This window comes from Triturus cristatus, chromosome 6, assembly GCF_964204655.1.
Source record: "Triturus cristatus chromosome 6, aTriCri1.1, whole genome shotgun sequence".
NCBI classification, from domain to species: domain Eukaryota; kingdom Metazoa; phylum Chordata; class Amphibia; order Caudata; family Salamandridae; genus Triturus; species Triturus cristatus.
In genome coordinates this window covers 1,862,145,160-1,862,157,415 of record NC_140589.1, presented here as the reverse complement: position 1 = coordinate 1,862,157,415, position 12,256 = coordinate 1,862,145,160, and the positions used below count along the sequence as shown (strand labels likewise).

The window sequence follows — 12,256 nt, the reverse complement described above, 5'->3', positions numbered from 1 at the left end:
TCTCTCTGAGACAGCGAAAGCTGTCTCTTTGAGACATTTTGTAAGTGGGCTTTCAAAAGTGCTACCCACATGGTTTTGCTGGCCTAGGGCTTGAGTGCACGATGGCGTGCACGTGCACATCTGCTCCTCTGCTCCTTGCATTCCCCCCTCCCTTCTCACCCAGCCCTTTGATGCTCTGCTCGATTACTTTCACTTTAGCCGCTTTGACCCTTGCATTCCCTCCTCCCTTCTCACCCAGCCCTTTGATGCTCTGCTCGATTACTTTCACTTTCGCCGCTTTGATGTTTGATCGCAAACGCGATCACTTCCGCTTCGCATATCCTGTACTTGTTCTCTTTGTCCTCACATATGCTCTTCCCCCTATGTTTTTCTCTCTGGTCTCACATGTGCTATTCCCTCAGTATTTTCACTCTGCCCTCACATGTGCTTTTCCCTCTCCATTTTTCTCTCTTTCCTCACACATGTTATTCCCTCTGTATTTGTCTCTCTTCCCTCACATGTACTCTTCCCTCTGCATTTTTTCTCTATGCTCTCACATGTGCTCTTCGCTCTGTATTTTTTTCGCTGCCCTCGCATGTGTTTTTCTCTCTATATTTTTCTCTCTGCTCTCACATGCTCTCTTCCCTCTATGTTTTTATCTCCGGTCTAACATGCGCCCTACCCTCTGTATTTTTCGCTTTGCTCTCACATGAGCTCTTCACTCTCTATTTTTCTCTCCTCCCTCACATGGACTCTTCCCTCTCTATTTTTCTCTCTGCCCTCACATGCTTTTCCCTCTGTATTTTTCTCTCTGCCCTCACATTCTCTTCCCTGTATGTTTTCCTCTTTGCCCTCAAGTGCACTCTTCCCTCTGATCACATGCATACACAACTATGCACACATACAAACACACACATGCATTTACACACTTATATGAACATATACAAACACACACAAACATGCATAAACATATGCATATACATGCACACCAACACACCAACCCCACATACACATATAAACAAGCACGCACACCAACATACTCAAACACATATACATACACACAAACATGCATACACAGACATAGGTATACACACAAACATATGTGTATACATCCATGAAGACAAATGAACACAATGACACACCCATACTTGCACACCAACACACACATGCATACACAAACATATACAAACACACACACATGCATACACACACAGATATATACATATAGACACACACACTATGCATACACACGCATCTCCCGTACTGTCTCAGGGGAAGAGTCGGTGTCAGCTGTCTCCTAGAGGGAGATCTCGCATGAGACAGTAAGACTCAGAGACATGTGGCGGTGGGGAGAAACAGACATGCGTCCCTTTAATTGTGTTGTTGCAAGATGGCGACTATCTTCCTCCACTAGTGCATTCAGATAAGCGGCAGGAAGTTCGTCGGACACATGCACTGGTTTCAATTTCGAGAAAGTGGGGTGAACGTTTCACAGATCGGGAGTGTGTGTCAACACGTGTTTCTCCTTCACGGCAAGGCCAATCAGTACGTTTTGTTTAACCGTGTGGTCATGAATCCTTTAATTGCATAAGTGAGCGGGTATGGATGTAAACAAAAATGTAACACTAATACCACATTTTCTGTCACTCTTGTGAACAGGTTTGCTGTGAATGTATAAATGAGAATGGCGTTTTAGAATACGTTGCATGGAAAAGGGTCAACATGGTGTATAAGTGTTTTTGGGTGGTTTTTTTTTTTTTTACATTTATTTTTTAGGTCTCGCCTGAGCCAGCGCTTTAGCGCTGCTCTGGTGAGAGCTATAGAAAACGGGGATTTGGAATTGCAAACGAGTGCTTTTCAGGCCCCCAACTACAGTGCATGTGCGCCGGGCGTGCGCACCATTTGGCAGCCTGCGTGTACATTTCGCGGGCGCTTTGATGTTCTCAGTGAGCCGCGCGGCCACTGCGAACATCAAAGCGCCCACGAAATGATTACTTTCACTTTACCCTCTAATTCTTCTTTGGGCCACACCTAACCAACCCTTTCATCCTTACAATCTAATGTTCGCACCTACTTGGTTTATCTTGATACAGTAGTAGTAGTAATATGGTGTAGATTTAAAATTCATTACAATTATAAAAATCGCTTAAAATTAACATATACAACTTTCATTATACAATCACAAAAAATATATAAGCAAAAGCACATAAAACGCTAAAATGTAACCATAAGCCTTGCCCTAAGGCCTGATGGACACCATTTTATAAACAGTGGTGACCTAATTGGTCGAGACTACGATTTCTTGCGTGCGACCGTCCGCAGTTTGAAGTCAATATCGGTTACCCAGGAACTTTGTTAAATTCCGAATGATGCTGTTGGTTTGCAGGTTAAAGTGCGCCTATGTATCTTATTTTATTGTAGGAAGGTTCTTAAAATCGGCCGCAAATATTTACTGTGCACATCACACAAACCAAGACAAGGCACAAAACGTTGTTTAGGTATTGAACCTTACTGCGATCTACAGGATGTATGAAAAGGTGCGATATGCATGTAGCTCTCAAACAGTCTCAGTGGAATATATAAGGTACACGTAGTTTTATTAATGCTCGCTTTGTTGCAGCAGCCAGTTTGTCTGGGCGGAGAGTAGGACTCACACCATGCAACTAAAAGTCAGAATCAACCATTTAAATACCTAAGCAAATCGCCAAATACGTGATTTGCTTAGCCTACAGCCTACCCTCCTGGTGGGAGCAGGAAGGCGCACAGTTGGGATGCCCCCTAACCAGATCCACGCTCTTGTTTTTAAAATGTAATCGCTTTATTTCGCATGACTCCCCTCCCCTACCCCCCCTTCTCCCACTCGTCAGTTTCATTTTCCCCTTCTTCCTGCCCCCCTTTATTCATGATCGCGATCAGTTTCACTTCACTTTTGCTTGTTTTTTAAATGTAATCGCTTTATTTTTAACCATAGGCAAACTTGTACATTTTCGTCTGAGCCAATTCAATACCGCTCATTTTATTGACCCCAGCAGTCGCTCAAAAATAGCACCCGCAGTGCGGGGGAAGGGGCAATCTCCAGGGGGCCCCCTCTGGCACAGTTCACGGGCGGCGGGACTCTGGGCTCAGAACTCCTGACTATGTCAGGAGCGTGGGGCCCCCTTATTCTTTGCAGTCGCACCACATACATTGTACACCTAAACGATTTCTGTATCTGATACTAAGATCTTTATGAGCGGGCTTTGTATGGTGGTATTAAGAACGCATAACTTGGCAAATCCAAATGGCGGACTTTTAATTGAAATGTTCGTTATTTTGTCTTTCTCTTTTTGTTTTCTTATTCATAAAACTAGTAGAGCAGAAAAGATCCATAAATGTTCATTTTCACAGGAAGCTGTGATCCGAATGTGTGAGTGTTTAGTGTAGAAGTTTCACATGTAAACTTATATGCTCCAACTCGGAGGTGGAACGTGTAGTGAATCAGAGAAATGTGATAAGAGCATAGGTAGCTCTCAGATGTTTATACAGATGCACTCTCAAGGTACCCAACACACCACAGGCTGAATCTGTCCCGCGGAGCGTAGTGCTGATGGAGGCCTGTACCTTTGCGAAAGAGTACAGAAGCACTTTAGCCGGTTACCATTCTAGACTCATTAGCTCTTCCTCTGAACGCCTCTCAGCACGAACACTAAGCTGAGAGTAGCAGCTACTGTCCAGGCGACATACTAGTCACCCTAATTAGGGCATACATTCGGGTTAAAACAAGCAATGGCAAAGTCAATCGGTCTGACATTGGCAAACTTGTATTTTTACAACCGTGCAGTGAGCATTACATTTGTGAAGGTAATAACAAGTAAAATTGGCACTAGGCACAGGTGGCATGCGTTTGCTTGCAACAAAATACCCATCGTAAAAATAAATAATTAAAACATGGAATGAAAACAGAAATGAAAGTAGAGATTGGCCTAACAGCCCTGGCCCTGAAGCTGGTTTCTTTTTAGGCAGATGTGTATACGTGCATTAACAAAATGCTTTCACTCACAGTAAAGCAGTGGCATAACAAAACAAGCATTGGCATAGCCAATAGATCTCGCTTTTGGGGCTTTTTAAGTATTTAGTTATGCAGCACAATATCCTTGGTGCAACAACATCAAGTGTTGCATGGCTAAACACTTATAAGGTGCCAAAGGCGAGACCTATTGGCTATGCCAATGCTTGTTATTGCATGGTTAACGTCATGATATACCGGATTCGGATGCTTCATTGCAGATCAGTTGGTTGGCCCATGGTTATTTACGAGTTTGGAAAATACTTTTGTATTGTTTCGATTCTTTTTGTCTCTGCCCTATCTCTTGGCTGCGTCCTTACTCTCTCCCATCTTCTCTCTCCACCTCTTTGCTACATGTTCTCTCGTAATGTTTTTATTTTCCCCAACTCTCCTCTTTACTCTCTCTAATTCTTGTTTTGCTCCTTTTCTGTCTCTGTCCCTTCTCTCCTCTTTCTCTCCCCACCTGTCCCTTCTCTAACCCCACTCCTCTTTCTCTGCCCGCCCCCCCATCCCTCTCTCTCGCAGTACTGCAGCATAGGCAGCACCAGGTCTCTGATGCCTTCTCAGTGTTGGCCCTGGGGGTGGAGGAGGTAAGGCAGCCCCCCAAGTGAATCCCATTATCAACAGATAGTGAACCTCTATTTACCAACCAGTACGGAGCGGTCTCGGGTGACGGCTGATGCGAAGAGTGATCTGCACTCTGCCCCGGCAGGGCCTGTGGGGTGGGGGCGTTACCTTACACTAGGAGAGGAAGTAAAAGTGATATCCTACCCTCCCCCCACTCCACCACTGTCTCTCCTCACCCTCCACCTCTCTCTCTCCGCCACTTCTGATTCCCTTCCAACTCGGTCTCTCCTTACCCTCCACCTCGGTCTCTCCTTACCCTCCACCTCGGTCTCTCCTTACCCTCCACCTCGGTCTCTCCTCACCCTCCGTCTCTCCTCACTCTCCACCTCGGTCTCTCCTCACCCTCCACCTCCGTCTCTCCTCACCCTCCACCTCCGTCTCTCCTCACCCTCCACCTCGGTCTCTCCTCACCCTCCACCTCCGTTTCTCCTCACCCTCCACCTCCGTCTCTCCTCACCCTCCACCTCCGTCTCTCCTCACCCTCCAACTCTGTTTCTCCTCACCCTCCACCTCACCCTCCACGTGTCTCTCCTCACCCTCCACCTCACCCTCCTCACACTCCACGTGTCTCTCCTCACCCTCCCCGTCTCTCCTCACCCTCCACACGTGTCTCTCCTCATCCTCCACGTGTCTCTCCTCACCCTCCACACGTCTCTCCTCACCCTCCACACGTGTCTCTGCTCACCCTCCACACGTGTCTCTGCTCACCCTCCACATGTCTCTCTGCTCACCCTCCACGTGTCTCTCCTCACCCTCCACATATCTCTCCTCACCCTCCACATGTCTCTCTCTCCTCACCCTCCACCTCACCCTCCACATGTGTCTCTCCTCACCCTCCGTGTCTCTCCTCACCCTCCACGTGTGTCTCCTCACCCTCCACGTGTCTCTCCTCACCCTCCATGTCTCTCCTCACCCTCCACGTGTCTCTCCTCACCCTCCACGTGTCTCTCCTCACCCTCCACATGTCTCTCCTCACCCTCCACACGTGTCTCTCCTCACCCTCCACACGTGTCTCTCCTCACCCTCCACACGTGTCTCTCCTCACCCTACACGTGTTTCTCCTCACCCTCCACGTGTCTCTCCTCACCCTCCACGTGTCTCTGCTGCACGCCACACACTGCTGCACGCCTCACACTGCTGCACGCCTCACACTGCTGCATGCCTCACACTGCTGCACGCCTCACACTGCTGCACGCCACACACTGCTGCATGCCGCTGCACGCCACACACTGCTGCACGCCTCACACTGCTGCACGCCACACACTGCCACACACTGCTGCACGCCGCACACTGCTGCACGCCGCACACTGCTGCACGCCACACACTGCTGCACGCCACACGCTGCTACACGAAACATTGCTGCACGCGACACACTGCTGCACGGCACACACTGATGCAACCGGCACACTGCTGCACGCCACACACTGCTGCACACTGCTGCATTACTCACTGCTGCATGCTGCACGACACTGCTGCACGCAACACACTGCTGCACGCAGCACACTGCTGCATGCCGCTGCACGCCACAGTGCTGCATGCCTCACACTGCTACACGAAACACTGCTGTATGCCGCACACTGCTGCACGCAGCACACTGCTGCACGCCGCACACTGCTGCATGCCACTGCACGTCACAGTGCTGCATGCCTCACACTGCTACACGAAACACTGCTGCACGCCGCACACTGCTGCACGCCGCTAACTGCTGCTCGCCGCACACTGCTGCACGCCTCACACTGCTGCACGCCGCACACTGCTGCACGCCGCACACTGCTGCACGCCGCACACTGCTGCACTCCACACACTGCTTTTATGCGAGTTTATGCTACTGACATTGTAAATGACAATGCCTTTTATTTGTTTTAAAACCAAAACATAAATAAAAGGCATTGTAATATTACAATGCCAATAACTCAAACTCTTATAAATGCGAGACCTATTGCATTGCAAATGCTTGTTTCTTGTTAATTTTTAGGTCTCGCCTGACCCAACGCATGCGCTGGTCTGGCGAGACTTATTGAGAGGGCTCCAAAAAGTGCTACCAGGCCAGCCTAGAGCTACAGTGCATGTGCGCTTTCACTTTCCTGGCCGCACGGCCGCTTTGATGTTTGATCGCGATCGCTTGTTCCTCTTTGTTTTGGCATTTGTGCAATATTTCCCAGTTCCCACTGAACTAAGTATCACGTGCTTCTCTGGCTCCAGGATCTCTAACCAACAGAGAAGTGTAGTAGCGATTTATGCTCTTTTAATGTTTTGAAGGGATGAATTGCCGTTTTTCTGTTAATGGCTACGCTGCTATTAAACATTTGAACAACTTGGAAGCTTAATAGGAGGTAATCAGTGATTTTTCGTTTGCAATACAGTTTTCCGGATTACTACACATAACCTAATTTAAAAATTCGTCTTTCTAACGATTAGGTGTACAAAAAGCTGCACCCAATTAATGAATTAGCAGTGAATGCATCGTAGGTTAAGTAGAGCCTTCTGCTCATACATTGAAATAACACAATATCTATGTTTTACTAGAGCAAATTGAAAATATATTGAACTTCCAGAGGCCAGCAGAAAATATAGAATGAAAGTGACAACCTTACTAAGCAGCTACTTTTTAGGGCCATTGACTTGTGCTTTGTATTCTTAACTTGAAAAAACAACTGCATAGCAGAGCCGATGCCAACATGTATTTTTCCTCATATGATGTTGCCAGCCCCCAGCTCATTCATTCATCCAAGGGTGAGCCACCTTCTAGAACGATGCAAATTAATTTCAAATGCATGCTACCACACAGAAAGCCATGTATCTTGACGCTTTACAATTCACAATTGTAAAAAAAAAGTATCATCCCCAGAATCCGCAAGACTAGATGGGGTGGTCACTTATTCTCTGTAGCGGCCGCCAACCTATGGGATGCCCTACCTTCCGATATTTCTGATGAGGACTCTTTGATGGCCTTTAAAAAACATATGAAAACCTGGCTCTTCTCATCTTAGTACCCCTTTCCTGGCAGCTTGACTTCTGCTCTTCCCTTTGTTTCGCGATAGCGCCTTGACACCCATTGGTATTAGTGCTCTCTACAGGTTTTATCTATATATGGAAGTGCTAATGGTGTTGTTAATGTATTTTAGCCATGCTGAGCGGCAGCGAGGCTGCTGTGCAACATTGCTGAAGGTAAAGAAAAAAAACACTATTATGACATGGCCAGCACTGCCTGCGTCTTACTGCCTGCGATTACTTTCACTTTCGCGACAGCTTTGATGTTTGATCACGATCACTTTCGCGGCCGCACGGCCGCTTTGATGTTCTCCGTGAGTCAATGCTTCAATTGATTGCAGCAGTTAAAATAAACCAACATAATGATTCCCCACACGTCCTTTAGAAGAGAAATTCTTCAGTAAATTGTCTGGAAAACTGAGGACAAGTGCTTTAGCACCATTTCACACACATTAAGCATCTTAATAAGTAAGCTTAAAGTCCACTTTTTTAATGCATTTTATTTTGTTTTTATGACCCACGTACAAACATAAACAAGCATTGGTGTAGCCAATAGGTCTCGCCTTTGGGACCTTCTAAGGGCCCGATTCACAGAACTAACTTAAGACAAAATCCTAAACTTACTACCATTTTGGTATTCACAGAAGGCACTTACTCATTTTGGTATTCACAGAAGGCACTTACTCATTTCGGTATTCACAGAAGTTAGGAGTCCTAACTTTAGGACTCCTAAATGCCTTCTGTGAATACCGAAAGTCTTAAAATTAGGATTTTTCTCAGTTTAGTAGTAGTATAGTTAGGACTCCTAACTTTAGGACTCCTAAATGCCTTCTGTGAATTCCGAAAGTCTTAAAAGTAGGATTTTTCTCAATTTAGTAGTCCTAAATTTAGGACTCCTAACTTTAGGACTCCTAAATGCCTTCTGTGAATACCGAAAGTCTTAAAATTAGGATTTTTCTCAGTTTAGTAGTAGTATAGTTAGGACTCCTAACTTTAGGACTCCTAAATGCCTTCTGTGAATTCCGAAAGTCTTAAAATTAGGATTTTTCTCAATTTAGTGGTCCTAAGTTTAGGACTCCTAACTTTAGGACTCCTAAATGCCTTCTGTGAATACAGAAAGCCTTAAAATTAGTATTTTTCTCAGTTTAGGAGTCCTAAGTTTAGGACTCCTAACTTTAGGACTCCTAAATGCCTTCTGTGAATACAGAAAGCCTTAAAATTAGTATTTTTCTCAGTTTAGGAGTCCTAAGGTTAGGACTCCTAACTTTACAACTACTAAACTGAGAAAAATCCTAATTTTAACGCTTTCGGTATTCACAGAAGGCATTTAGGAGTCCTAAATTTAGGACTACTAAATTGAGAAAAATCCTAATTTTAAGACTTTCGGTATTCACAGAAGGCATTTGGGGTGTCGCCGAGCTCTTTTTCAGGGCCTGTTTTCGGCCGATTTTGTTACAGGTCCGATTTTGCAGCTATGCTGCAAAAACAGCCCTGCAACAAAACCAGCCCCCATACGTGTGCCCACCGGGGGATTGCCCAGTGCCAGCTACGGCCAGTCCGGCCCTGATTGGACTCCGTTGCTTGACATCTAAACACCTGACAATGCATTTAGCCATTAGTTGCTACAGGGGGAAACATTGCACTAAAAAGTTGGTAATTAATTGCCCCTTAACATAAGAGTAATTTTGTGTTTGTCTTGAAAGGTTTGTAAACTATACTGAGTTTAAAATCAGAGGCGCAACTAGAGTGAAGTTTTTTTGGGGGAGGCTTATATAAATTTCAGGAGGGGCTAATTCTTTCGGCAATCGGCAGAGTGAAGATGCAGGGGCTCTAAGAAGGGGTGAAAGAACAACAAAGCCTCGTTAACAAGTAAATGGTCTTTTAAAGACCTGTGAAGTACTCGAGTGAGGCTCTGTGTGTGTCCAGGAAGCTGTCCCAGCCCGGGCTGACACACATGGGGGGGAGGGGTAGTGGGCTGAAGCCCTTTGAGCCCAATGGGCATTGCGCGCCTGCCTAAAATGTGTGTAGTTACCGAACACTCAAGCAATTACAGAAGTTCTACGGAGTCTCGGTCACTGTCCCTACAGTGATCATGTTTCTGTCCAGTGTCTTCTTTACTGTCCACTCTACATTTCTAACTCCACCACTACTACTTAGCCTCTTAGAATGATAAACTGTGGTGCTCGGTGACCATAGGTCAGAGTTCATCTTTGTGTTGGCTGGAGTGAATCTTCCACAGTGTCACTCTGGTCTATTTCCCTCAACCTTATAGGAAGGTGGATTATTTGCCATGAGGTGCTCCTAGTAAGATTGTGTAAAGGGTGGGTTACTTCAAGTGAAGGGCAGTACTTACAGTATGTTCACTGAATCCAGTGATAGAGAGATGCTGTGTGTGGGGACAGCGTCCAGATGTTGACATGTATCCATGGTGTGTCATGGGCTAATGTGATGTGAAGTATTACATTTCCTATCTTTGGTGTGTGTCTTTCTTGTGCTGTGGCCACGGGTGGATTTCCTTCTTTGTTTGTTGTCACGTCTACAGAAAGTGGTGGGGGAGTCCACAGTAAGGGGCATATTTACAAGCTCCTATCGCCACCACAACGTCACTTTCAGTCACGCTGCGTTGGCTATAGGGGCTTCGCCTTATTACAAAGCAGCGTTAAGCCACTTAACATGGCTTAACGCTGCCTTGTAAATAAGGCACTCTTTCACGCTCTACTTAGCGTGAAAGGCGAGGGCAATGCTTTATTTCTTCTCGTTTTTGCTGTTTCCTTGTGTGCTGCCTTGTGCAACACACATGGAAACAGCAAATTGCCATTGATTGTGCATGTGCAGGAAGGTGACCCTTCCTGCACATAAACAATAAAAAAAAGAAATTACATTTTGCAACTTCTATGTGTGCTGCATTAGGCAACACACATAAGTTACAAAACATAATTCAAATATTGTTTATGTGTCTGTGTTGAGGGGAAGATTGTTTATGTGCAGGAAGGCTTCCCTTCCTGCACATAAACAATCTTCCCCTCAACCCAGACACCCTTGCACTATGGTGCAAAGGTGCCTGCGTTGGTGCTAGGCTGCTAAGTTTAGTGCCAGTGCAGGGGGAAACACAGGGCTGAACCATATTGTTGTAAATAAGGGGCAGCCTTGTGTTTCAGAAGAGGCGGAGTGCAGCGTTAAGCCAGGAAGGCTGACGCCGCACTCCGTCACTTCGTTGTTAATATGCCTCAATGTTTGATGAGTTGATGCTAAAATTTGGAATGAAGTGCATTATTTATCATAGATTGTTTTATATGTATTTTCTCCATCCTGCCTTATCCTTGAAGTTGGGGGGGAGCTGCTTTATAAGACTTAAGGGCATATGTAGAAACCCCTATCACCATCACAACGTCACTTTCAGTGGTGTTGTGGTGGCGATACGGGCCTCGGCAGCGTTAGGTCACTTAACGCGGCTTAACGCTGCCTTGTAAATAACGCCCCCTTTCACGCTATGCTTAGCGTGAAAGGTGTGGGCAGTGGGTGGTGCGTTCCACCGCAACACCCATTGATTTTGACGCTGCTCCCTATTTACAATGGCAGCGTAAATAGGAGGCATCACCAAAATCAAGACCAGGGAAAGCCTGGTCTTAACTTGGCGAAACGAGGAGAAATGCTTTATTTTTCCTCGTTTTTGCTTTGTCCATGTGTGCTGCCTTGAGCAGCACACATGGTAAAAGCAATAAGCCTTGGATTGTTTATGTACAGGAAGGTCCCCCTTCCTGCGCATAAACAATCATTAAAAAAAAAGTCATTTTGTGACTTCCATGTGTGCTGCATTAAGCAGCACACATAGAAGTGACAACATGGCATTTAAAGATTGTTTATGTGCAGGAAGGGGGACCTTCCTGTACAGAAACAATCTTTACTGCACGCAGACACCCTTGCACTATGGTGCAAGGGTGCCTGCATTGGCGCTACACTGCTAAGTGTAACACCAACACGGGGGAAACGCAAGGCCACACCATATCCTTGTAAATATGGTGCAGCCTTGCGTTTCTGAAGTGGCGGAGTGAGGCGTTAAGCCATGACGGCTAACACCTCACTCCACCACTTCCTTGTACATATGCCTCTTAGTGTTTGTCCTGGAGTTCTGTTACCAAGGAGAGTTGAAACATCTTTTTACACATCTGCCTGGTCACCTCCTATATTAACACAGGTAACCAAGGCTTTCATACCCAAGGACTGAGTTGAGGTGAAGACAACTTCGACAGACAGAACACAGTATCTTCGTCCTTCATTTGGCTGAAGGACACCTGAGTTGTTTGCTCTATTCCAGTTTGGGAGCCTAAAAATACAACCATGGTTGGTTGGTAACATCTCATGTTCGGGTTTGTAAGTCTCTACCAGGAGTTCAAGAGTAGGAGTGTAGAATCTAACCAGCTCCCCAGTACTGATGGCGTGGTTTATCCCGAATGAGCTAAAGTGCTTCGTTGGCCAATGGGAGAAGGGTCCTCCCGCCGCATGTATTCTGTACAGTGCATGCATTCTGATAACCGTCGTGCAAATGCTGCCCTACAAATAATTGTTAAAGTGTTAAAAGTAGGGAAATCTTGGGAGCTGTGGCACTTCAACATA

At 46.0% G+C, this 12,256-nt stretch overlaps 1 protein-coding gene across 1 annotated transcript in view; it reads left to right on the top strand.

Moving 5' to 3' along the window:
- Positions 1-12,256, top strand: part of LOC146822222 (uncharacterized) — a 563,188-nt gene that overhangs the window by 413,906 nt on the left and 137,026 nt on the right. The gene's annotated exons all lie outside the window — the stretch shown is intronic.